The sequence below is a fragment of the Ranitomeya variabilis genome, chromosome 5 (assembly GCF_051348905.1).
Source record: "Ranitomeya variabilis isolate aRanVar5 chromosome 5, aRanVar5.hap1, whole genome shotgun sequence".
Taxonomy (NCBI): Eukaryota; Metazoa; Chordata; class Amphibia; order Anura; family Dendrobatidae; genus Ranitomeya; species Ranitomeya variabilis.
In genome coordinates this window covers 49,134,352-49,160,218 of record NC_135236.1, presented here as the reverse complement: position 1 = coordinate 49,160,218, position 25,867 = coordinate 49,134,352, and the positions used below count along the sequence as shown (strand labels likewise).

The 25,867-nt window shown below is 45.3% G+C and overlaps 1 long non-coding RNA gene across 6 annotated transcripts in view; it reads left to right on the top strand.

Annotated features, from left to right (window-relative positions):
• Positions 1–25,867, top strand: part of LOC143774355 (uncharacterized) — a 308,203-nt gene that overhangs the window by 13,710 nt on the left and 268,626 nt on the right. For all 6 annotated transcript variants that reach the window (XR_013215518.1, XR_013215514.1, XR_013215519.1 and 3 more), the window contains exon 2: positions 6,264–6,356. This is a non-coding gene — a long non-coding RNA (uncharacterized LOC143774355). The remainder of the gene's footprint in view (positions 1–6,263; positions 6,357–25,867) is intronic.

Below are 25,867 nucleotides of genomic sequence, written 5' to 3'. Positions count from 1 at the left end.
TAAAGATGTATCTGAGCCAAAGAGATTTTATTTTACTCACTTATATAATTCCAATAATTCCGCAGGGCTTTACAGACATCAAAACTGTCCTCATTGGGTCTCACTATCTACATTCCCTATCAGTATGTTTTTGGAGTGTGGGAGGAAACCGGAGTACCCTGTAGAAACCCACGAAAACACGGAGAGAACATACAAACTCCTTGCAGATCTTGTTCTTGGTGGCATTTGAACCCAGGTTTGATCGGGTTAATTCTTTTTTTACATTGATAGATCGAGCTATTCTGAACACGGCCATACAAAATATGTGTATATTTGATTTTTTTCATTATTGTTTTATTTCGAATGGTGTGACGGGGGCGATTTGAACTTTTATATTTTTAAAAAATACATATTTTTTTTATTTTTTGCATGCTTCAATAGTCTTTATGGGAGACTAGAAGCTGCAGTACTTTGACTGCCTCTACTACACACAGGTGATAATCAGATTGCCTGTGTGTAGCAGAAATGCTCACTCGCTATGAGTGCCGACCACGGGGTGGCGCCCATAGCAATCCGACAATGACAACCATAGAGGTCTGCTGCAGGCCTCTGGTTGTCATGCTGACCCATCAGTGACCTGCGATTATGTTACGGTACAATAGCTGCTACGGTGCCACTATCTTGCTAGATAAAAAAAAAACTTCCTCCAAGATGGCGCCGCCATCTGAAAATAAAGATTAAACAACAACCACAAGACGGATTTCATCAACCAAGGTATCATTTTAATCAGTATAATGGTGCCAACCTGATACTGTCTATCTTTTTCTGTGCACAATTCTGCTGACAGGTTCACTTTAAGAAATATAAATAGTCTCTTGAGTCTTTTTAAGATCCTCCTTTTGATTAAGGGCTTCTTCAATCACTAATTTTCTAATACTTTCTCGCTAATTTTCTAATACTTTCTCCTTTCAGAGAATCACAAAGTTTGCTGGTCATTTCTCCATTAAGAGCTGGAAAAGCTGGTTGTACAAAAACATACCTGCTGTCATTGTTACAGTAACTTTGTCACTTACAAAATATCTTGTAACTGATGTTTGAGTAGCTCTTTCCTCCTCCTTTGCATGGCGGGAAGTATTGGGCACTGGTTTCTTGGTGTCTCTGTAATCTTTCTCAGTCACAGTTTTGAAAACTTCTGGGTGTAAGCGTTGTAAATGTCTTTTAGATTGTAAGGTCTCGTAGGAGCATTTTTATCACTGCCTGAGTATGCACTACTTTTGAGCTCACAGCATTTGTTTTCATTTGTCATACACTGACACAAAAATATTTTTATCTTGAGTTAATGTGAAATGCTCAAAATACAGCAGACTTCATAGGAAGCTTCTTAGGCATTGTGTAATATAAATTCGATCTCAAAATAATTTTATCCTATACAAAATAAGGTATATTGTAATTACTGCAAGAATAGGGAATCGTATAATTTTGGATAGAAATAAAACAAACTTTCATAAATGAATAGTACAGATGATGACAAATAAAAAGTTTGTAATATGTTATTAGACAGCTTTACTCTGAACTTTCAATCTCCGGAGTTTCTTAGGGTACCGCTCAGTAAATGTTTCACATCATGATGCTTCACAGTCTATGAAGAGGGGAGGTGGGAAAGAGCAAGTTTGTGCTGAATCATACCACAGAAAGAAACTGAAACTGCTAGTAGAGCAAATAACATGAAGCCCATCAGATCAGCTAACCTCTCCAAACATGAGCTCATAGGAAAAGCAAACTAAAGCATGAAGAAAACAGAGTACATACACTGGACTATTGATTTATGTACAATTTATTAAAAGTTTAGATATTATTTAAGAAGTACTTGCCTTAATCCTGTTTTCCTGTTCATGCTAGCCTTTCTTGAGATGAGTGCAGGCCTGCAGGCATTCCTTATCAGTGCCTTTTTGTTTTGATCTGTAGAGAAGGAGCTTTACTACTGAGCATGTACATAAAGTACAGCACAGATAGATTTATCTCGGCTAAACACAGACATGCTTAGATCACAAACAGAGCAGACATTTATAGGACATGTCATAACTTTCCCAAATTCTTCTGAAAAATTATTCAGCACATACTGCATTTAAATTCTGTACCCAATTTGAGTCGGTCCATTTTATACCGACTCCACCAAAATGGTCTCCGACTCCGACCCTGCAGCCCTGACGGCAATCACACAATCCTTGCTTATCATCTCCCATGGGATGAAACCAAAACTTTCTTTCATTTAAAATTTTGTTTCAATCGTTAACAATAAATAATAGTTTTACTGTATTGTAAGGAAACAAGAATAAAATGAATTTATTATCTACACTGCATTACATGAAAAGTAAAAAAAAAGCGTTATGAATGTGAGGAGACAATGTTTTTTTTTTATAAACATGTTTTAAGCATGCTGAATTACTAAAATTGAAAAAATATATAAGTATGAATGGAAGTATAATAATGTGGTATTGCCTTAAAGGGAACCTGTCAGCAGGATTGTTCTCAGTAACCTACAGTGTGAGATCAGCGCTGTTATACTGATTACAATGATACCTTGGTTGATGAAATCCGTCTTGTGGTTGTTGTTTAATCTTGTAGTTTTCAGCTAATCAGATTCCCGTGCTTTGGGAAGGCCTGTGGGGGGGTCTTTATGTGGTGCTTTGCTTACATATTCATCTGTATGGCTTATCACAGGTCACTGATCCCTCAGTGACCTGCCCCCTATTTTACATACTGGATATACTGTTTTGAAAAAAATAAGTCACATTCAGCAGGCAGGTGGCGGTGCCTGCGCTGTAGCATGATCACATCTATAATATCCATGTCATTTATTGGGTGATATAAATTTATTCAGAAAAAAAAAATTCTCAAAATGGCGCCAGCAGCGCCTGCACAGTAGCATCTATCAGCGATCTGATAGATGCTATTGTGAAGGCGCCTCCGTGCCATCTTGGTGGAGACAAGTTTTTTTTTTCCTCTAGCAAAATGGCGCCGGCGCCTCCTGTGCAGTAGCATCTATCGGATCACCCATAGATGTTACTACGCAGGCTCCACTGGTGCCATTTTGAGAGATAATTTTTACTGAATAAATTTATATCCAAATAAAATCATTACATCAATATTATAGATGGGATCATGCTACAGCACGGGTGCCTGCCTGCTGAATGTGATTTTTTTTCAAAACATTGTATTCAGTATGTAAAACGGGGCGGATCAGTGACCTGTGATAAGCCATACAGATGAATATGTAAGCTGAGCACCACATAAAGACCCCATCCCACAGGCCCCCCGAAGCATGAGAGTCTCCTAAGGCTACTTTCACACTAGTCCGTCGGTACGGGCCGTCGCAAACCGTCGGCCCGACGTACCGACGGACAGTGTGTTAATTAAGCACAACGGGGGCAGCGGATGCCGTTTTTCAACGTATCCGCTGCCCCATTGTAATGGATGGGGGAGGATGGGGCAGAGTTCCGGCCGCGCATGCGCGGTCGGAAATGGCGGACACGACGTACAAAAAAAGTTACATGTAACTTTTTTTGTGCCGACGGTCCGCCAAAACACAACGCAAACCGTCGCAGTGTGGCACTCCGTCGCAATTCGTCGCTATGTACAAGCCTATGGAGAAAAAGCGCATCCTGCGGGCGACTTTGCAGGATGCTTTTTTTCTACATAACGACGCATTGCGACGTGCGTCGAATGACGCTAGTGTGAAAGTAGCCTTAACTGCAAATAAAGATTAAACAACCACAAGATGGATTTCATCAACTAAGGTATCATTGTAATCAGTATAACGGCGCCAACCTGACACTGTAGGTTACTGAGCACAATCCTGTTGACAGATTCATACCAACCTGTAAAATAAATAACATGGTCCTTTTTTCACAGTAAGGCTATGTGCCCACGTTGCATTTTTATGCTTTTTTGCCGCAGCGGAAACGCTTAAAAACCGCATTCCCATGCAATCCTATGGGATTCCGCAATTGCTGTGCCCATGCTGCAGATTTTCCCGCTGCGGAATCGCATAGTGGTAAAATCCGCAGCATGTTCATTATTTCTCCGGAATCGCGGCGATTCCACCTCCATAGGATTACATTGAAACGCTCACTTTACGCATGTGGCTATGCCCACCATGCGTAAAGTGAGCGCTTCATGTGCGGATGGTACCCAGGGTCTGCAGGAGAGGAGACTCTCCTTCAGGCCCTGGGATCCATATTCATGTAAAAAAAAAAGAATTGAAATAAAAAATAAGGACATATTCACCTTCTGATGGCCCCCGGAGTCCTCCCGCCTCTCAGCGGTGCACGCAGCGGCTTCCGTTCCCAGGGATGCATTGCGCGAATCACCTGGGATGACGTCGCGGTTACGCGACCGTGACGTCACAAAGGTCCTTTGCGCAAAGCATCCTTGGGAACGGAACGTTCCAGACGCACCACTGAGGAGATTGGGGGCTGTCGTAGGGTGAGAATAACCATATATTTTTTTTTAATTATTATTTTTAACATTCTATCTTTTACTATTGATTACTAAAGCAAGCCAAACTGTAAGATGTATCCAATCAGGATACCCCAAAAAAATCTCTAGTGCAAAATATCCAAATAGCCAAGAGACTACCTTATAGACAATGTTAAAACATAACCTTTAATGGTACTCATATAAAAACGTTTTCATGGATAATAAACGTGATAAAGTGCAAACAGTGCTCAAATTACCAGTGCTCAATAAAAAAATGGTTTTGTCTCAACAAATCAGTCGTTTGTTCTTGGCAAGAGCTTACTGATACATGAAGGGGGAGGGGGGAAATGGTTACTATCCTACCCCAGTCGTGCCCCTGTATTGCTCCTGCCCTGACAAGGGCAGTCCCCAAGTCAGGCTAAATAGTTGTACCCACCACAAAACAAGTAAACTTCCCTACGCGTTTCCTCTCCCATAGGGGAGATTCATCAGGGGAAAACAAGAGTATAAAGATTTGTGGGATAATGGCTAGGTGGCTGCTATGTGTCCAATGCACCTAGTTTTGGGTATGGACTATGGTAGATTCAAATGATTACACAGCGTCCTACCTTATTTCAACAGCGCCACGTGTTCTTATATGACCGTTGAGGTCTTTTAGGCATTCATGGCGTAGTATCGCCATTCTCCCCCGTATGTGTGCACTTCCGGTATCGGAGTTATCAGCACGTCGCGCATGCGTTCTCTTTTCATTTGAAAAAGGAGGAAACTATTTAAGGGGGAGCATTTCCGTCCCTCGTCTCACCCTACCATAGTCCATACCCAAAACTAGGTGCATTGGACACATAGCAGCCACCTCCCTATGGAGGGGCACTTTTTCTAAACAGATTATCCCACAAATCTTTATACTCTTGTTTTCCCCTGATGAATCTCCCCTATGGGAGAGGAAACGCGTAGGGAAGTTTACTTGTTTTGTGGTGGGTACAACTATTTAGCCTGACTTGGGGACTGCCCTTGTCAGGGCAGGAGCAATACAGGGGCACGACTGGGGTAGGATAGTAACCATTTCCCTCCTCCCCCTTCATGTATCAGTAAGCTCCTGCCAAGAACAAACGACTGATTTGGTGAGACAAAACCATTTTTTTATTGAGCACTGGTAATTTGAGCACTGTTTGCACTTTATCACGTTTATTATCCATGAAAATGTTTTTATATGAGTACCATTAAAGGTTATGTTTTAACATTGTCTATAAGGTAGTCTCTTGGCTATTTGGAACTTTTACTATTGATGCTGCATAGGCAGCATCAATAGTAAAAAGTTGGTCACACTTGTCAAGCACTATGCTTGACAAATGTGACCAACGTGTCAATCACTTTTCGAAGTGATGCTTCAAATCGCTTGGAAAACACAAGCATTCTGCAAGCTAAAAACGTTTGCGAATTCCGCATGCGTTTACCCGCGGCAGGAAGTTGCCGAAATGCTACGGACATTTCCGCAGCATTTCTGCAACATGGGCACATAGCCAAAATAACAAAATTAATTTCTTTATTTTTTGCCTTCTCCATCTCCCCACCACAATTTTTTTTATTAATAGAACATTGTCAATGAATGGTGCAGTTGAAAATACAACTGTTCAGTCAAAATGCAGGATATCATATGGGTACAACAATGCAATGCGATTCTGAAAAATAACACTTGGTCTGGCCCAAAATAAGCTGAATCCTACTGAGAAACACTGCTAGCCTGAAAATACTGATAAATAATGTGTGTCAGTAGCACTAATAGGTTGCCTTTCTGTTTTCATTAGTTCAACTCAGAAATCCTTAAAGATGGTTTCCAGTTAAATATAAGAGCCGTAGAATATTACATTCTGGAGAAAAAGCATACTTCTAAAAGATCGGTAAGAAGAACTTGTGGATGATTTAAGGGAATAGTACTTTTATGCTGGAGTAACACTAGCGTTTAAAAATTCAGTCCAATGTTGATCCATAAAAGTAGGACAAGTGTCATGCAAGTGTAGCGCCCCCACTGCCGCAGGGCCGAGGGGTACCCGGTACCGGGCCTCTGAGTCTCTGCTCTGGGGTTGTCACGGTGGCTAGACCCGGTCCGTGACCCTGCTGAGGGGCGTACAATAATAGATGTGATGGATAGTGGTGGTGGTGCGGTGCAGTAAATAACGAGGACACCAGGTTGCAGTCTCTTTACCTCTTTACTGAAGATCTCTGGGTCCTCAATCCGGAATACGGTTAACCAGGCTGCGCAAGTCCGGCCGGTCCAATGGCACTTCCAGAGTCCTCTTTGCAGGTGGAAATCTGTGCCTTCCTGCTAGCGCTATGTGTTGTGGTCCTTCCCTGCTGTGCTTACGGAGAGTCCCCACAACTGTTGTGTCTGTTTCTTAAGTTCCCTCACAACTCGATTAGATGATGTCCTGCTAATCTTCCGTCCCTCCCTGATGTTACGGTTAGGACGGCACCCGTATGACGGGTAGGCTCGGAGCTCTTCCGGGACCCTAGAGTCGCCCCTCTCCACAAGTTGCTCCCTATGTCTTCGTAGGTGATTTAGGTGAGACAGCCCGCCTATGACTGACTGTCCTGCCGTTGGTTTGAAGTATTGCCTGAAGCTGAATATAGTAATACTTCCTCGGCGTTCCGGCCGCTGGTTGTGCGCCTCAGTAGGATGTTGCCTCGGTCTCACAGCACGACTCCTACTGGTATTCTCCTTCTTGCTTTGATCTCGTTTCTCACTCAGCACAATCAATCTCGCTTTTAATCCTTCCTTGGGCACCGCCGCTATGCTGAGCAGGCACGGTCCCGTAACGTTCTCTCAAGTTGCCAGGCCTCTGTCAGGATCCCACCCCTGACAGGGACCCTACCGAATCTTCCCCCACAACACCCTCTGCCACAAGGTGTTGCCTGGTTCCAACCCAGTCAGCGTTCTGTTCTAACTTCCTGCCTGACCCCCAGTTTTACCAGTATGTGAGGAGTGGCCTAATGAATAGAACCCTTAGCTCCCCCCTGGAGGCCCGACTGTGAAATGTATTGGTGTCTGTGATACCTGGTCAGATGAACTCCTTCAGTGCCATCAGATGTACCATAGCTCCCCTTAGTGGCGGAGCCACAGTACTGCAACGACCAGGACTCTGGGGCGCTGCACTCCCCCCCGGTTAAATCCAGTACTCCTGGACTGGGAAGAAAACAACAATACAGGTTAGCAAAAAGACATACAATTTTGAAAATGCAATAGCAATAAGTAAGCTTGAACAGAGCTTCCCTTTATGGGAGGTGAGGACACTTGAACGTTACAAACATGGTTAAACATTATAAATTACAGGCTATAAATAACTCCTGTTACCCACCCGGGTATTCTACTTAGTGCAAACTTTTGAATAACAAGTTGACATTGCCTTTAAGGACGTATACTCCCTATCCACTAAAGACTTACTTATAAAACATTATGAAACTGACTTCTTCTTTAAGGGCGTACAGGCTAACCCACTAAAGAATTATTTTGAACATTATAATATTAATTAACTCTTTCTCTTTCATTCTCCTTCGTTAAATCTGCAGGACCGCCTGTCCTAACTGCTCCAGACCTACTGCCTCTCCTTTCTTTACAGGACCGCCCCTTTCAGCCCGGGCTGTTGTGAATCTGCTTTTGGGCTCCTTCTGGTGGTGGCTAGTGGTACTGGTGACTCGGGTGTGTTTTCTTTCTCAGTTCACCTGTTTTCATCAGTAGTGGGGAGTTCCTATTTATTCCTGCTCTTCAGTCATTGCCTTGCCGGCCATCAATGTAACTAGAGCCTTTCTGTTGCATGTTCCTGCTCCTAGACTACTGATCAGCTAAGTTGGACTCTTAGTCCTAAGTTTGTTTGCATTTTTGTTCCAGTTTACAGTTAAGTCTTTCTCTGTAGCTGGAAGCTCTTGTGGGCTGAAATTACCACTCCGGTGTCATGAGTTGACACATGAGTTTTAAAGTAATTTCAGGATGGTATTTTAAAAGGGTTTTCAGCTGACCGTGCAGTTCCCTTTTGTATCTTTCTACTATCTAGTAAGCGGACCTCGCTTTGCTGAACCTACCTTCATACTGCGTATGTCTTTTCCTCTGAACTCACCGTCAATATATGTGGGGGGCTTCTGTCTCCTTTTTGGGGGAATTTCCCTAGAGGTAAGCCAGGTCTGTTTTTTCCTCTACTAGGGTAAGGTAGTTCTCCGGCTGGCGAGAGACGTCTAGGGATAAAACTTAGGCACGCCCCCCGGCCACTATTAGTTGTGTGGTAGGTTTAGCTCACGGTCAGCTCGAGATTCCATCACCCAAGAGCTCGTTCGTTATTTATGTGTCCTGACGTTCCCCTGCCATTGGGAACCATGACAGTATGGCCGGCCACGTGTTAAAACCGTTGGCAGAAGAAAGGAGAGAAAAAGAAGTCTGCAAATTTTTATTTTTTTTTTCCCCTCTGTGTTTGCTCTATAGTTGAATCAGTTGCATTTCAGCTCTAATTGCAGTCTTTGTCTCCCTCTCCTTCTAACCCTTGAATGGCTCTGATCTCACCTGCTTAAAATGGATCCTCAGAATTTGGCTACAGGTTTGAATAATCTTGCCACAAAAGTTCAAAATTTACAGGATTTTGTTATACATGCTCCTATATCTGAACCTAGAATTCCTATACCAGAGTTTTTCTCCGGAGATAGATCTCGTTTTCTGAATTTCAAATATAATTGTAAATTATTTCTTTCTCTGAGACCTCGCTCCGCTGGAGATCCCGCACAGCAGGTTAAGATTGTAATTTCCTTGCTGCGAGGTGACCCTCAAGATTGGGCATTTGCATTGGCACCAGGGGATCCTGCGTTGCTCAATGTGGATGCATTTTTTCTGGCTTTGGGGTTGCTTTATGAGGAACCTAATTTAGAGATTCAGGCAGAAAAAGCCTTGATGGCCCTATCTCAAGGGCAAGATGAAGCTGAAATATACTGCCAAAAATTTCGTAAATGGTCTGTGCTTACTCAGTGGAATGAGTGCGCTTTGGCGGCGAATTTCAGAGAGGGTCTCTCTGATGCCATTAAGGATGTTATGGTGGGGTTCCCTGCGCCTACAGGTCTGAATGAGTCCATGACAATGGCTATTCAGATTGATCGGCGTTTGTGGGAGCGTAAACCTGTGCACCATTTGGCGGTGTCTTCTGAGAAGGCGCCAGAGAATATGCAATGTGATAGAATTCTGTCCAGAAGCGAACGGCAGAATTTTAGGCGAAAAAATGGGTTGTGCTTCTATTGTGGTGATTCAACTCATGTTATATCAGCATGCTCTAGACGCACAAAGAAGGTTGATAAGTCTGTTTCAATTGGCACTTTACAGTCTAAGTTTATTCTATCTGTGACCTTGATTTGTTCATTATCGTCAATTACCGCGGACGCCTATGTCGACTCTGGCGCCGCTTTGAGTCTTATGGATTGGTCCTTTGCCAGGCGCTGTGGGTTTAATCTAGAGCCTCTGGAAGTCCCTATACCTCTGAAGGGTATTGATTCTACGCCATTGGCTAGTAATAAACCACAATACTGGACACAAGTGACTATGCGTATGACTCCAGACCATCAGGAGGTGATTCGCTTCCTTGTGTTGTACAATCTACATGATGTTTTGGTGCTCGGATTGCCATGGTTACAATCTCATAACCCAGTCCTTGACTGGAAAGCAATGTCTGTGTTAAGCTGGGGTTGTCAGGGGGCTCATGGGGACGTACCTTTGGTTTCCATTTCATCATCTATTCCCTCTGAGATTCCGGCATTTTTGTCTGATTATCATGATGTTTTTGAGGAGCCTAAGCTTGGTTCACTCCCTCCTCACAGAGATTGCGATTGTACCATAGATCTGATTCCAGGCAGTAAATTTCCAAAGGGTTGTTTGTTTCATTTATCCGTACCTGAACATGTTGCTATGCGAGAGTATATTAAGGAGTCTCTGGAAAAGGGACATATTCGTCCTTCTTCATCTCCCTTAGGAGCCGGTTTTTTCTTTGTATCTAAAAAAGATGGCTCTTTGAGGCCGTGTATTGATTATCGACTCTTGAATAAAATTACAGTCAAATATCAGTATCCTTTGCCACTGCTGACTGATTTGTTTGCTCGAATAAAGGGGGCTAAGTGGTTCTCTAAGATTGATCTTCGTGGGGCGTATAATTTGGTGCGAATTAAGCAGGGGGATGAGTGGAAAACCGCATTTAATACGCCCGAGGGCCATTTTGAGTATTTAGTAATGCCTTTTGGTCTTTCAAATGCCCCTTCAGTCTTTCAGTCCTTTATGCATAACATTTTCCGTGAATATTTGGATAAATTTATGATTGTGTATCTGGATGATATTTTGATTTTTTCGGATGACTGGGACTCTCATGTCCAACAAGTCAGGAGGGTTTTTCAGGTTTTGCGGGCTAATTCCTTGTGTGTGAAGGGTTCTAAGTGTATTTTTGGGGTTCAAAAGATTTCTTTTTTGGGGTACATTTTTTCCCCTTCTTCCATTGAGATGGATCCTGTCAAGGTTCGGGCTATTTGTGATTGGACGCAACCTACTTCTCTTAAGAGCCTTCAGAAATTCTTGGGCTTTGCTAATTTTTATCGTCGATTTATAACTGGTTTTTCGGATGTTGCTAAACCTTTGACTGATTTGACTAAAAAGGGTGCTGATGTTGCTGATTGGTCCCCTGCTGCTGTGGAGGCCTTTCGGGAGCTTAAGCGCCGCTTTTCTTCTGCCCCTGTGTTGCGTCAGCCTGATGTTGCTCTTCCTTTTCAGGTTGAGGTCGACGCTTCCGAGATCGGAGCTGGGGCGGTTTTGTCGCAGAAAAGTTCCGACTGCTCCGTGATGAGACCTTGTGCGTTCTTTTCTCGAAAATTTTCGCCCGCCGAGCGAAACTATGATATTGGTAATCGGGAGCTTTTGGCTATGAAGTGGGCTTTTGAGGAGTGGCGTCATTGGCTTGAGGGGGCTAGACATCAGGTGGTGGTATTGACCGATCACAAGAATCTGATTTATCTTGAGTCTGCCAAGCGCCTGAATCCTAGACAGGCGCGCTGGTCGTTGTTTTTCTCTCGGTTTAATTTTGTGGTCTCATACCTACCAGGTTCTAAAAATGTGAAGGCAGATGCCCTTTCTAGGAGTTTTGAGCCTGATTCCCCTGGTGATTCTGAACCTACAGGTATCCTTAAGGATGGGGTGATATTATCTGCTGTTTCCCCAGACCTGCGACGGGCTTTGCAGGAGTTTCAGGCGGATAGACCTGATCGTTGCCCGCCTGGTAGACTGTTTGTTCCTGATGATTGGACCAGTAGAGTCATCTCGGAGGTTCATTCTTCTGCGTTGGCAGGTCATCCTGGAATCTTTGGTACTAGGGATTTGGTGGCTAGGTCCTTCTGGTGGCCTTCCCTGTCTCTAGACGTACGAGTTTTTGTGCAGTCTTGTGATGTTTGTGCTCGGGCCAAGCCTTGTTGTTCTCGGGCTAGCGGATTGTTGTTATCTTTGCCTATTCCGAAGAGGCCTTGGACTCACATCTCTATGGATTTTATTTCTGATCTCCCTGCTTCTCAGAAAATGTCTGTCATCTGGGTGGTGTGTGACCGTTTTTCAAAGATGGTTCATTTGGTACCTTTGCCTAAGTTGCCTTCCTCATCCGAATTGGTTCCTCTGTTTTTTCAAAATGTGGTTCGCTTGCATGGTATTCCGGAAAATATCGTTTCTGACAGGGGGACCCAGTTCGTGTCTAGATTTTGGCGGGCATTCTGTGCTAGGATGGGCATTGATTTGTCTTTTTCGTCTGCGTTCCATCCTCAGACTAATGGCCAGACGGAGCGAACTAATCAGACCTTGGAGACTTATTTGAGGTGTTTTGTGTCTGCGGATCAGGATGACTGGGTTGCCTTTTTGCCGTTGGCAGAGTTTGCCCTCAATAATCGGGCTAGTTCTGCCACTTTGGTTTCTCCTTTCTTTTGCAATTCGGGGTTTCACCCTCGTTTTTCTTCCGGTCAGATGGAGTCTTCGGATTGTCCTGGAGTGGATACTATGGTGGATAGGTTGCATCGGATTTGGGGACAGGTGGTGGACAATTTGAAGTTGTCCCAGGAGAAGACTCAGCATTTTGCCAACCGCCGTCGTCGTGTTGGTCCTCGTCTTCGTGTTGGGGACTTGGTGTGGTTGTCTTCCCGTTTTGTCCCTATGAGGGTTTCTTCTCCTAAGTTTAAGCCTCGGTTCATCGGTCCTTATAGGATTTTGGAGATTCTTAACCCTGTATCCTTTCGTTTAGATCTTCCGGCATCTTTCGCTATCCATAATGTCTTCCATCGGTCGTTGTTGCGGAGGTATGAGGTGCCGGTTGTTCCTTCTACCGAGCCTCCTGCTCCTGTGCTGGTTGAGGGTGAATTGGAGTATGTTGTGGAGAACATTTTGGACTCCCGTATTTCCAGACGGAGACTACAATATCTGGTTAAGTGGAAGGGTTATGGTCAAGAAGATAATTCTTGGGTAACTGCTTCTGATGTTCACGCCTCTGATTTGGTTCGTGCCTTTCATAGGGCTCATCCGGATCGCCCTGGTGGTTCTTGTGAGGGTTCGGTGCCCCCTCCTTGAAGGGGGGGGGTACTGTTGTGAATCTGCTTTTGGGCTCCTTCTGCTGGTGGCTAGTGGTACTGGTGACTCGGGTGTGTTTTCTTTCTCAGTTCACCTGTTTTCATCAGTAGTGGGGAGTTCCTATTTATTCCTGCTCTTCAGTCATTGCCTTGCCGGCCATCAATGTAACTAGAGCCTTTCTGTTGCATGTTCCTGCTCCTAGACTACTGATCAGCTAAGTTGGACTCTTAGTCCTAAGTTTGTTTGCATTTTTGTTCCAGTTTACAGTTAAGTCTTTCTCTGTAGCTGGAAGCTCTTGTGGGCTGAAATTACCACTCCGGTGTCATGAGTTGACACATGAGTTTTAAAGTAATTTCAGGATGGTATTTTAAAAGGGTTTTCAGCTGACCGTGCAGTTCCCTTTTGTATCTTTCTACTATCTAGTAAGCGGACCTCGCTTTGCTGAACCTACCTTCATACTGCGTATGTCTTTTCCTCTGAACTCACCGTCAATATATGTGGGGGGCTTCAGTCTCCTTTTTGGGGGAATTTCCCTAGAGGTAAGCCAGGTCTGTTTTTTCCTCTACTAGGGTAAGGTAGTTCTCCGGCTGGCGAGAGACGTCTAGGGATAAAACTTAGGCACGCCCCCCGGCCACTATTAGTTGTGTGGTAGGTTTAGCTCACGGTCAGCTCGAGATTCCATCACCCAAGAGCTCGTTCGTTATTTATGTGTCCTGACGTTCCCCTGCCATTGGGAACCATGACACCGGGCCTACTGCCTTTTCAACTACTATACACAGTATAGAACATAACATTTACTTTCGGTTTGAAATCACTGAGCCATCCTTACATGGCTCCTAAGAGGACTCACTGACTAACCCCGTACAGGTTCACTCTCTGTCCTCATTTTTCTATCAACGTTATCAATCATTTCTTACAATCAACTAGTTGGATACATATAACTTTTACATGTAAGCATCATCATCACTTTCTTTTTGTCGAGACATTATTGCTATCTATCTGTCTTAAAGCAATACCATTCTTTACGTGCAACAAGTGAACATCCCCTTTAAGAGGGGACCAAGTCTTTATGAGGTAGCACATCTTCTCAAGCTACCAGTCCATACTCAGCAAAGGCTCCGGTGCGGTATCTTCACAAAGAGTCCTTCTTTAAGTAAAACCAGTAGGGAGCACCTTTAATAAGGTGCAAACTATTTACAAGCAGTTTATATCATGCACTGTTCATGATTGCGGCAGTTCTTGATAACAAAGAAGAAAATAGAAAATAACCAAAAACAATAGGGATCCCGGGTCAACAAAGGGATCCCTTTAAGAGTAACCCTCGACGGGTTTTAGCAGCAAAACAGTAGAAACAGTTAACTATTTACATGTTCAGGTTTCCGAGGTTTAGTTGGACGGCTTCCAGGGTTGCATCTGGCACTTAACCCTTCTTGGCCTGGGAAAAGTGAGGTCCAGGGTTACACCCAGTGCTGGACAAACGCCGTTAATCCGTCTTTCATGTACGGTTAAATCATGCGCAGCGATGGAGGTCTGCGCAACTTGAGTATGGGCATTTGCTGCAGCAGAGGTAGCGGCTGCTGCAAGATCAGTCACTGGAATGGAGTCAGCAGTTAAGGCACTAGCAGTCACTGGAGTGGTGTCAGTCGTCAGGGCAGGGTCGTCCTTCATACCTGCTTCAGATGCGGTCCCTCCGGTGCCGATCTGCTCCGTCCCCGCTGGGATCTGGAACGCTGGTTGCAGGGCCTTACGCTGCGGCGTTGTCATCTCTGCTCGCAGCATCTCGCTTTCCGGCAGGGCCTTGCTTTCTGGCTTCGGAGCGCTGGAACTTCTTTCTTGCTCCGAACCAGATGAGGCTGCCGACAGATGTCTGGTGAGGCTCCCGATGATGGTCTTCTTCCACCCGGCCTCAGTGCTCAGCTGTGTCTGCAGGAGTTGGTGGATCAGCTCGTCCGCTCCGGTCTGCAGGGGGTCACCGTCAACTGTGGAGGTCTGGCTGCGGTGCCTCTCCGGGTAGCTGGGGGAGTTCTCGGCTCCGACCCCACGCTCCGGCTCCGGGCGGCTGGCCATGGCGTCCTCCATGTCGCTGACTTCTTCTTCCTCATCCTTTTCACGCTCTCTCCTCCGTGGGCGGTTTCGCTTTCGTTGTCTCCGCCCCCCATTGAGGATCAGTAGGCGGATCTCGGCTGCTGACGGACACGTCCTCAAGGGGCAGAAATATTTAGACTGGGCGGCCATTGCCTTTCGCGCTCTCCAGCTTGTTCACGCCCACTTCACGCCCCTCTTCTTCTCCTGCGCTCTCCTCAGCGCCGTAATGGCGGCAGATTTTGGCGGTAAATGGCGCGGCACAGTCTTTGCAATAAATCACAATCCAAATATAATAAATCACAGTTCCAAGGCACACATGACCTGATTCTTCAGGCTTAAGTAGATCCTGTTCGTGACGCCAAGTTGTAGCGCCCCCACTGCCGCAGGGCCGAGGGGTACCCGGTACCGGGCCTCTGAGTCTCTGCTCTGGGGTTGTCACGGTGGCTAGACCCGGTCCGTGACCCTGCTGAGGGGCGTACAATAATAGATGTGATGGATAGTGGTGGTGGTGCGGTGCAGTAAATAACGAGGACACCAGGTTGCAGTCTCTTTACCTCTTTACTGAAGATCTCTGGGCCCTCAATCCGGAATACGGTTAACCAGGCTGCGCAAGTCCGGCCGGTCCAATGGCACTTCCAGAGTCCTCTTTGCAGGTGGAAATCTGTGCCTTCCTGCTAGCGCTATGTGTTGTGGTCCTTCCCTGCTGTGCTTACGGAGAGTCCCCACAACTGTTGTGTCTGTTTCTTAAGTTCCCTCACAACTCGATTAGATGATGTCCTGCTAATCTTCCGTCCCTCCCTGATGTTACGGTTAGGACGGCACCCGTATGACGGGTAGGCTCGGAGCTCTTCCGGGACCCTAGAGTCGCCCCTCTCCACAAGTTGCCCCCTATGTCTTCGTAGGTGATTTAGGTGAGACAGCCCGCCTATGACTGACTGTCCTGCCGTTGGTTTGAAGTATTGCCTGAAGCTGAATATAGTAATACTTCCTCGGCGTTCCGGCCGCCGGTTGTGCGCCTCAGTAGGATGTTGCCTCGGTCTCACAGCACGACTCCTACTGGTATTTCTCCTTCTTGCTTTGATCTCGTTTCTCACTCAGCACAATCTATCTCGCTTCTAATCCTTCCTTGGGCACCGCCGCTATGCTGAGCAGGCACGGTCCCGTAACGTTCTCTCAAGTTGCCAGGCCTCTGTCAGGATCCCACCCCTGACAGGGACCCTACCGAATCTTCCCCCACAACACCCTCTGCCACAAGGTGTTGCCTGGTTCCAACCCAGTCAGCGTTCTGTTCTAACTTCCTGCCTGACCCCCAGTTTTACCAGTATGTGAGGAGTGGCCTAATGAATAGAACCCTTAGCTCCCCCCTGGAGGCCCGACTGTGAAATGTATTGGTGTCTGTGATACCTGGTCAGATGAACTCCTTCAGTGCCATCAGACGTACCATAGCTCCCCTTAGTGGCGGAGCCACAGTACTGCAACGACCAGGACTCTGGGGCGCTGCACAAGTGGCATACTATTTTCATGCTAGTACAATGCGATCTTCCTCACCTACCATCCATATGACATGCATATGCAATCCATATGCAATGCAATTTTAACATTAACTTTTACATAGAGTAATTCTTTGTCATTTAAAGATAGTTTTCAAAGTACATATTCTTCAATATGTAGATTAGACAAATGGTGACCTATATAATTAGTGCAGTGTGGCTGTAGCTTACTGTACATGTACAGTATTTAAGTAATCAATAAATTTAGGAAACAAATTGTTAGGTCCCCCGAATTTTTGTTAAAAAGCAAAGAGAAGGCAGACAGCTAGGGGCAGATGCTTATATCCTGAGAAGGAGGTAATGCACATGGAGCTTCTCAGGCTATTAATATCTTACAGCTATATACTTAGCCTTTACTGGTTATTAAAATGCCTCCCCCCCTCCAAAAAAATGGATTGAGACCCCCTAAAATTAATAACTAGCAAAGGCTAGGCAGACAGCTCCGGGCTGATAGGACACGGCCATGGATATTGGCCCCATCCCAGACTAAAAACATCAGTTCTCAGCTGCCCCAGAATTGGCGCAGGCATAAGATGCTCCAATTCTGGCGCTTAGCCTCTGCTCTTCCCACTTGCCCTAGTGCTTTGGCAAGTGGGGTAATAGTATTGGGGTTTGTCATAGTGAATATTAAAAACTTTGAAGCCACCCTGGAGGCAGAAGTACTAAGCTTAGTATGAAGACAAGTTCTGATGGAGGTACCGGTACAGCAGCAGGGGGAAGGGTTTTATTGTGCCCTGTTGATTTAAAAAAAAAAAAAAGCCTAACGGCACCTTCAGGACTATAGTTAACCTGAATAGTATATAAACAGGCAAGTCAGGCACTTTCAGTACAGGGCTGTACCCTTTGGGCTATCCATGACCTCGAGGGTATTTACGAAGATTATTCTAGAAGTTACAGCACATCTCGGAGAACGAAATGTCTTATTAGTTGCGTATCTGGACAATTTTTTGGTGGTTGGCAGAAGTTCAGTGGATCAATAGAAGACTGCAGTTTCCAACTGATGCAAGTCAAGAACCAGCCTGACGCAGCTAGGATGGATGTTAAATCTGGAGAAATCAAAAGTGGAACCACTAAGGATTCAGTCTTTCTTAGGGCTTATCTTGAACTCAGAAGAACAGACTTGTCATCTACTAGAAGAAAAGAAGAACAAGGTCATATAACCCTAATATCAGCAGCAGTGACCAGACCGGTTATGACTCTTAGAAAGGCAGTGTGACTGCTGGGGTCAATGACTTCCTGTATTCCGGCCATCCAGTGGGCCCAGATACACTCCAAATACAGCAGGACATTCTGAAAGGAGAAAAGAGTCTCGAGGGCTATTTAGAAGGGAAGATTACACTTTCCCTGGTAACCATCGATTCCATGGCTTGGTGGTTGGATTTGGAAAATCTGTCACAAGGAATCCCTTGGTTTTATCAGATCAAGGATGTGATCATGACAGATGCAAGGGCGGAGGGATTGGGAGCATATCTCAGAGATTGCATAGTCCAGGGAGTCTTGTTGGAAGCAGAGAGACTATTCCTTGAATATGAAAGAGCTACTGGCAGTAAAGAATGCACTGGTGAAGCGCCTTGCCCACCGACAGAGGCATTGTGTTCGACAGATGTCAGACAACCGGACAACAGTTGCTTACATCAACCATCAGGGGGTTCAAGAACTCGCTCTTTGATGTTGGTGACAGAAGAGATCCTTCGGTTGACGGGACATCATCAATTAGTTCCGGCTGCACTGCACATAAGAGGGAAGGAAAACAAGAGAGCGAATTTCCTCAGTAGGAATACACTAAGGCAGGGAGAATGGGAGCTGAATCCAGTAATGTTCCAACAAATTGTGGAACGAGGGCGCAGCCAGATATATTCCTGTTCGCAATCGAGAAACAAAAAAAAAGAGAAAACGTCTGCTCTCTGAATCCAAGAGAAAGTCCCTATGCAGAGGATGCACTACACATTCACTGGGGCTTCAGCCTAGCCTATGCCTTCCCCCCCTCCTCCTTTTAATGTTGATTCTGGTAGTATTGAGGAAGATTCGGGAAGAGAGCACATGTGTCATGCTAACTGCTCCATTTGGGCCGAAGAGACCATGGTTCACATCGATTTAGGATGATGTTCTTGTCAAATCCTTGGATCATCCCTAATGTCCTGGATCTCCTTAGCCAGAGCCCAGAATGTCATCCTCAGAGCTCAGGACTGCATTTGACTGGCTGAAGTTTGAGAGGTCGCTATTAATCCAAAAGGGCTTCTCCCTGGGCTTAGTCTCTACCCAGGTAAAGGCCATATTAGAATTTCATTAGAAAGGTATGGAGATGGGCTTGGCTACTAGTACTCTTAAGGTGCAAGTGTCTGCTCTAGGGGCCTTATATAAACATAACCTAACAGCAGATAGGTGGATAATTAGGTTTTAAAAGGCATGTGATAGATCTAGACCAATTTTGGCCCTAATAATGCCTCCTTGAGATCTAAACCTGGTCTTGGCCCTTAGACAAATTATCAGTCAAGATACCTTAAAGACTGTAATATTTGGTGGCTCTAACATCAGCCCACAGGATCAGTGACTTACAGGATTTATCAATTAATCACCCGTTTACACAGATCATGGAAAATAGTCATATTGAGACCATACCCAGCATATCTTCCGAAAGTGGCATCTAAACTTCATAGGAGCAAAGAGATTGTTCTCTGCTCTTTTTTTAGTAATCCTAAGAATGCAGAGGAGCAGAGACTTCATACACTAGATGTTAAACGAGTCCTGGTACAGTATCTAGCCATATCAAAGCAATGGAGGAAGAGTGAATTCTTATTAGTTTCCTTCCAAAGAGTTAGGAATGGCCTCAAAGTAACAAACGGTACCATAGCTAGATGGATTAGGGATGCCAGTTGCTTAGGCTACGTTCACATTAGCGTTAAGCTAATGTGCGTCGGGTTTGCGTCGGCGACGCAGCGGCGACGCATGCGTCATGCGCCCCCTATACTTAACATGGGGGACGCATGCGTTTTTTTTTGTTGCGTTGTGCCACACATGCGTCTTTTTTGCCGCAAGCGTCGGACCAAGAAAACGCAACAAGTTGCATTTTTCTTGCGTCCGATTTTCGGCAAAAACCGACGCATGCGTCGCAAAACGCAGCGTTTTTGCGTGCGTTTTGCCGCGTTTTTGCATGCGTTGTGCGTTGCGTCGCCGACGCAGCGGCGCACAACGCTAGTGTGAACTTAGCCTTAGCCTACTCCTCTAGTAATATACCAGTTCCAGGGAATTTGTAGGCTGATTCCACCAGGGCAATGTCAACTTCCAGCACTGAGAAGGCAGAAGTGTTAATTGACAGGATATGTAAGGCAGCGACATGATCCTCTCCTTCTACCTTCTATAAGCATTATCAACTTAAAGGGACTCTGTCACCCCCTCCAGCCGTTAGAAACTAAAAGAGCCACATTGTGCAGCAGTAATGCTGCATTCTGACAAGGTGGCTCTTTTAGTTATTGGTGCAGTCAAAGCAGAAATAAAGTGTTTTATAATTTGGCAAAAATACCTGTCTTTAGCCCTGGAGGCAGGTCTTTACCCCCCTGCTGCACACGCCACACTGCCGTCACTCAAGGCTTCTGCGGCGCCGCCCCCTCCGCGCTGTTTTCAAATCAAATCCGGCGCCTGCGCAGTTTTGTTCTGCCTGGGGCAGGCGCATTGAGCGCTGCCCATCTGACCTCAGATGCAGTCTTACAGACTGCGCCTGCGCGGCCGCCCTGCTTGTAAGTCCCAGCCCCACAGTGTGTTATGCATTGTGCACAGTGCGGGGCTGGGATTCACAAGCAGGGCGGCCGCGCAGGCGCAGTCTGCGAGACTGCATCTGAGGTCAGACAGGCAGCACTCACTGCGCCTGCCCCAGGCAGAACAAAACTGCGCAGGCGCCGGATTTGATTTGAAAACAGCGTGGAGGGGGCGCGACGGCAGTGTGGCGTGTGCAGCAGGGGGGTTAAGACCTGCCTCCAGGGCTAAAGACAGGTATTTTTGCCAAATTATAAAACGCTTTATTTCTGCTTTGACTGCACCAATAACTAAAAGAGCCACCTTGTCAGAATGCAGCATTACTGCTGCACAAGGTGGCTCTTTTAGTTTCTAACGGCTGCAGGGGGTGACAGAGTCCCTTTAATCTGTCTTCTTCTGATGACCTGTCGTTTGGGAGAAAGGTGTTACAAGCGGTGATCCTTCCATTAGGTTCTTTTTATCTATATAAATCTCTCAGGTGGTGCCGTCATGGGAGAAGGGGGAAAAATCTTAGTTACTTACCGGTAATGTGATTTTACGGAGCCCATTACAGGACCCTTATATTCTCTCCCTTTTATCACTAGTTGGTGTGCACTACATAGGGATGTTTAAGAAGAAATTTTGATTGGTGATGGTTGTGTTAATAACTGTCTGGAGGACCTCTCATGTTCTGAAACCCAACTAATGCAAAGGAGAGGTACCGCCCTTTTATTCAGTAGGTTTCCTGTCCTTGATGGGCGGATACCCTCTCTTAGGTGGTGCTGTCATGGGCTCTGTAAAATCCTGTTACCGGTAAGTAACTAACATTTATCTATCTATTTTGACGTGTCACGCTGTGATTTTACTGTACTCGGCTGTCTTCTAGAAGATGGGTGCATAAAAATCCGACGGCACACACATGGTCTGAGTGTCAGGCAATTGTTTTTTTTTCTCTCACCCATTGACTTGTATTGGTGATTGTGATCTCAAATTCGCATCCATTCGCAGCATGCTGCGATTTTGTAACAGTCCGATCGCAATCCGAGCTAATAAAAAAATTGCAGATGAGCATTGAATAACATTGGTCCAAATGCAATCCGATTTTTTTTTTTAAGCGGATTGCATTTGTCCGATTTCATTGCAAGTGTGAGCGAGCCCAAATGATGATGCTCATGCCTGAGTCTGGGGTTTGCTTTATTCATATTGTACCTGTTGATAATGTTTCTATGCATAAGTTATCATTTATTTTTCTGACTCCTGACATATCAGGTCATACAGATATAAGGAGTAATTTTCACTGCTCACAAATAGGTATAAGCTGTAAAGTTGGCAGAGGTTTGGATGGCAACACCGCAGTTACTGCATGCTTTGAACTTCAATCCATCTTGTGTGGGTTTTATATTACAGGGGAAGAAATAAGCTATTGATTGTTTCAGTCCACGTGTGTTAGTTTAGTGCTAGTCAGGAAACAGAGGGCTTAGCACTTGTTTATTATGATCCGGTCACTGGAGCTGTCTCCTAAACCGCCATAAATGAGAGCTTGTTAGCTGATATTGCTGGATAGTCATCTGACTGAAGAATTCATCAATGCAAATTGTCGTATAACAGCAATGAGAAATTGAAAGCTGTAAAAACATAGATTTAGGTGTAGAGATCCCTGCATCTGAATATACCCTAAAGCTGGCCATAGACATGAGATTGATGTCAGCTGTAAATTTGATTGGCAGACAATTATCTGTCCCATTTCCTCCACATAAACGAGTGCTTGGCTTAGTCAGTAGCCGATCTGGATAATTTGCCCAAGTGCATTCAGTGCGGCAGAACAGTCCTCACACAACCATTAAGGGAGTTGGCCACTACTAGGACAACCCCTTCCTAACCTAATGTTTGTCCCCAATAAAATAATAAAGCCTATACTCACCTTCCGTGCCAGCACCTTTACTGTGGTGTTGTGACACCAATGCCCAATCAGCGCTGGCATCACTGTCCCCGCATTTGGACAAACTCAACATTAAGAGTAAATCCAAGATCAGTTGCTGCCTGGACTTCCTCTTCATGTTCAGTTTCTCAGAAGGCGGAGACAGTGACGTCAGTGCTGATTGAGCGCTGGGCATCATGTGTCATTCCACTGCATCACAGCCCCGGGACCGTGAGTGCCGACACCACTGGAACAGAGTCGGCACGGGAGGTAGGTATAGGCTTTATTATTTTATCTGGGCTGAACATTTCTTTAAGAACCTCATTGACCGCATTCAATTCTGGGATTTTCATAATTCTGTGACTCCTCCTTTTTAGTGTCAATGATGTGGTGTGTGTGTGTATGTACGTGTGTGTGTATATATGTAAGATACCCCCACAGTGAATTCATCCAGAGTACCCTCCACATGCACAGTATGATGACCCTACATTACGTTACTTGTGGGGGGTATCATACTACAAAGTATGACACTCCCATAGTGACCCCAACACAGTATGATGGCCCTCATAGTCCCCCACACACATTATGATGGCCCCACAAATAGCCCTCTAAATAGTAAGATGGCCCCACAAATAACCCTCCAAATAGTAAGAAGGCCCCACAACTCCCTGTTCCGGACTCTGCAGCGTGTGGTCTGCACTGCTCGGCACAGTGGTCACAATGTAATGACTTCATTGCGCCCACTGCGATTAGACGTCAGATGCCCAGGGAGAATGATGGAGGAGGGAGCACCAGCTGACGGCTCCCTCTTCCATTATTTCTTCCTACTGTATCTGCATCCAGGATGTTGAAACAGTTGAAAGTTGTGTGTGTCGTGGGGGCTGGCGCTGGCCCTATGTCCCCCAGACTCACAGGTCTTAAGGTACCGTCACACTCAGCGACGCTGCAGCGATATAGACAACGAGCCGATCGCTGCAGCGTCGCTGTTTAGGTCGCTGGGGAGCTGTCACACAGACAGCTCTCTCCAGCGACCAACGATCAGGGGAACAACTTCAGCATCGTTGAAACTGTCTTCAATTATGCCGAAGTCCCCCTGCAGCACCCGGGAAACCAGGGTAAATATCGGGTTACTAAGCGCAGGTCACCGCTGTGCTCTGCTTTACTGCCGGCGCTGATACATTCAGTGCAGGAAGTTCTCGGCAGCAGCGCGTAACCCTGTGGACGCCGGGGGACGTGACAGACATCAGAATGTGAGTATGTACTGTTTTTTTTTTTACTTTCACAATGGTAACCAGGGTAAATATCGGGTTACTAAGCGCGGCCCTGCACTTAGTAACCCGATGTTTACCCTGGTTACAAGTGAACACATCGCTGTATCGGCGTCACACACGCCGATACAGCGATGACAGCGGGTGATCAAGCGACAAAATAAAGTTCTGGACTTCTAGCTCCGACCAGCGATATCACAGCGGGATCCAGATCGCTGCTGCGTGTCAAACACAACGAGATCGCTATCCAGGACACTGCAACGTCACGGATCGTCGTCGTTCTCGCTGCAAAGTCGCTTAGTGTGAAGGTACCTTTACAGCAGCCGCATGGTCTGCCGCTATTAGCGGTACGCCACTATATGTACACACAGACAAATATATTCATGCCCACCTGCCCTAGGTTGTTAGTCTACTAAACAACTGAGAATATAAGCAGGATTCCTAGAATTGTAGTTAATAAAGAAAAATGTGAATTATTTAGTCAGTTTATAGAAAAAAAATGAAAGGTTTAGATAGGGACAGGAGCGTGGGCGGCTGCAGCCGGAACCAAATCTTTCCGCCTCTGCTTCTTTTCCTTCCGTACACCCACGCACTATTTCAGTAGGAAGGGATCTCCCAGCACAGATGACAGACAAGTTTCTGCTGTAGATGTGGGGGAGGGTGAGCAACTATGTAAAGTCTGACTCCTGTATTGTGAAACACACTATCATATGAAAATGAAAACAGATACTTCAATACATGTGCAAAAATATCTATACTGACAAATGTTGTCCAGTCTGCCACATATTTTACAAAAACATATATATACAGTTATATGAAAAGTTTGGGCACCCCTATTAATCTTAAGCTTAATGTTTTATAAAAATTGTTTTTTTTGGAACAGCTATTTCAGTTTCATATATCTAATAACTGTTGGACACAGTAATGTTTCTCCCTTGAAATGAGGTTTATTGTACTAACATAAAATGTGCAATCTGCATTCAAACAAAATTTGACCGGTGCATAAGTATGGGCCCCCTTGTCACTTTCATGTTTTAAATACTCCTACCTACTTTTTACTGACTTACTAAAGCACTTTTTTTGGTTTTGTAACCTTATCGAGCTTTGAACTTCATAGCCAGGTGTATGCAATCATGAGAAAAGCTACTTAAAGTGGCCACTTGCAAGTTGTTCTCCTGTTTGAATCTCCTCTGAAGAGTGGCATCATGGGCTCCTCAAAACAACTGTCAAATGATCTGAAAACAAAGATTACTCAACATAGTTGTTCAGGGGAAGGATACAAAAAGCTGTCTCAGAGATTTAACCTGTCAATTTCCACTGTGAGGAACATAGTAAGGAAAAGGAAGAACACAGGTACAGTTCTTGTTAAGGCCAGAAGTGGCAGGCCACGAAAAACATCAGAAAGGCAGAGAAGAAGAATGGTGAGATCAGTCAAGGACAATCCTCAGACCACCCCCAGAGAGCTGCAGCATCAACTTGCTGCAGATGGTGTCACTGTGCATCGGTCAACTATACAACGCACTTTACACAAGGAGAAGCTGTATGGGAGAGTGATGCGAAAGAAGCTGTTTCTGCAAGCACGCCACAAACAGAGGCGGCTGAGGTATGCAAAAGCACATTTGGAGAAGCCAATTTCTTTTTGGAAGAAGGTCCTGTGGACTGATGAAACCAAGATTGAGTTGTTTGGTCATATAAAAAGGCGTTATGCATGGCGGCAAAAAAACACAGCATTCCAAGAAAAACACTTGCTACCCACAGTAAAATTTGGTGGAGGTTCCATCGTGCTTTGGGGGGCTGTGTGGCCAATGCCGGCACAGGGAATCTTGTTAAAGTTGAGGGACGCATGGATTCCTCTCAGTATCAACAGATTCTTGACAATAATGTTCATGAATCAGTGACAAAGTTGAAATTACGCAGGGGATGGATCTTTCAGCAAGACAATGATCCCAAACACCGCTCCAAATCTACTCAGGCATTCATGCAGAGGAACAATTACACTGTTCTGGAATGGCCATCCCAGTCCCCAGACCTGAATATCATTGAACATCTGTGGGATCATTTGAAGAGGGCTGTCCATGCTCGGCGACCATCAAACTTAACTGAACTGGAATTGTTTTGTAAAGAGGAATGGTCAAAAATACCTTCATCCAGGATCCAGGAACTCATTAAAAGCTACAGGAAGCGACTAGAGGCTGTTATTTTTGCAAAAGGAGGATCTACTAAATATTAATGTCACTTTCTGGTGAGGTGCCCA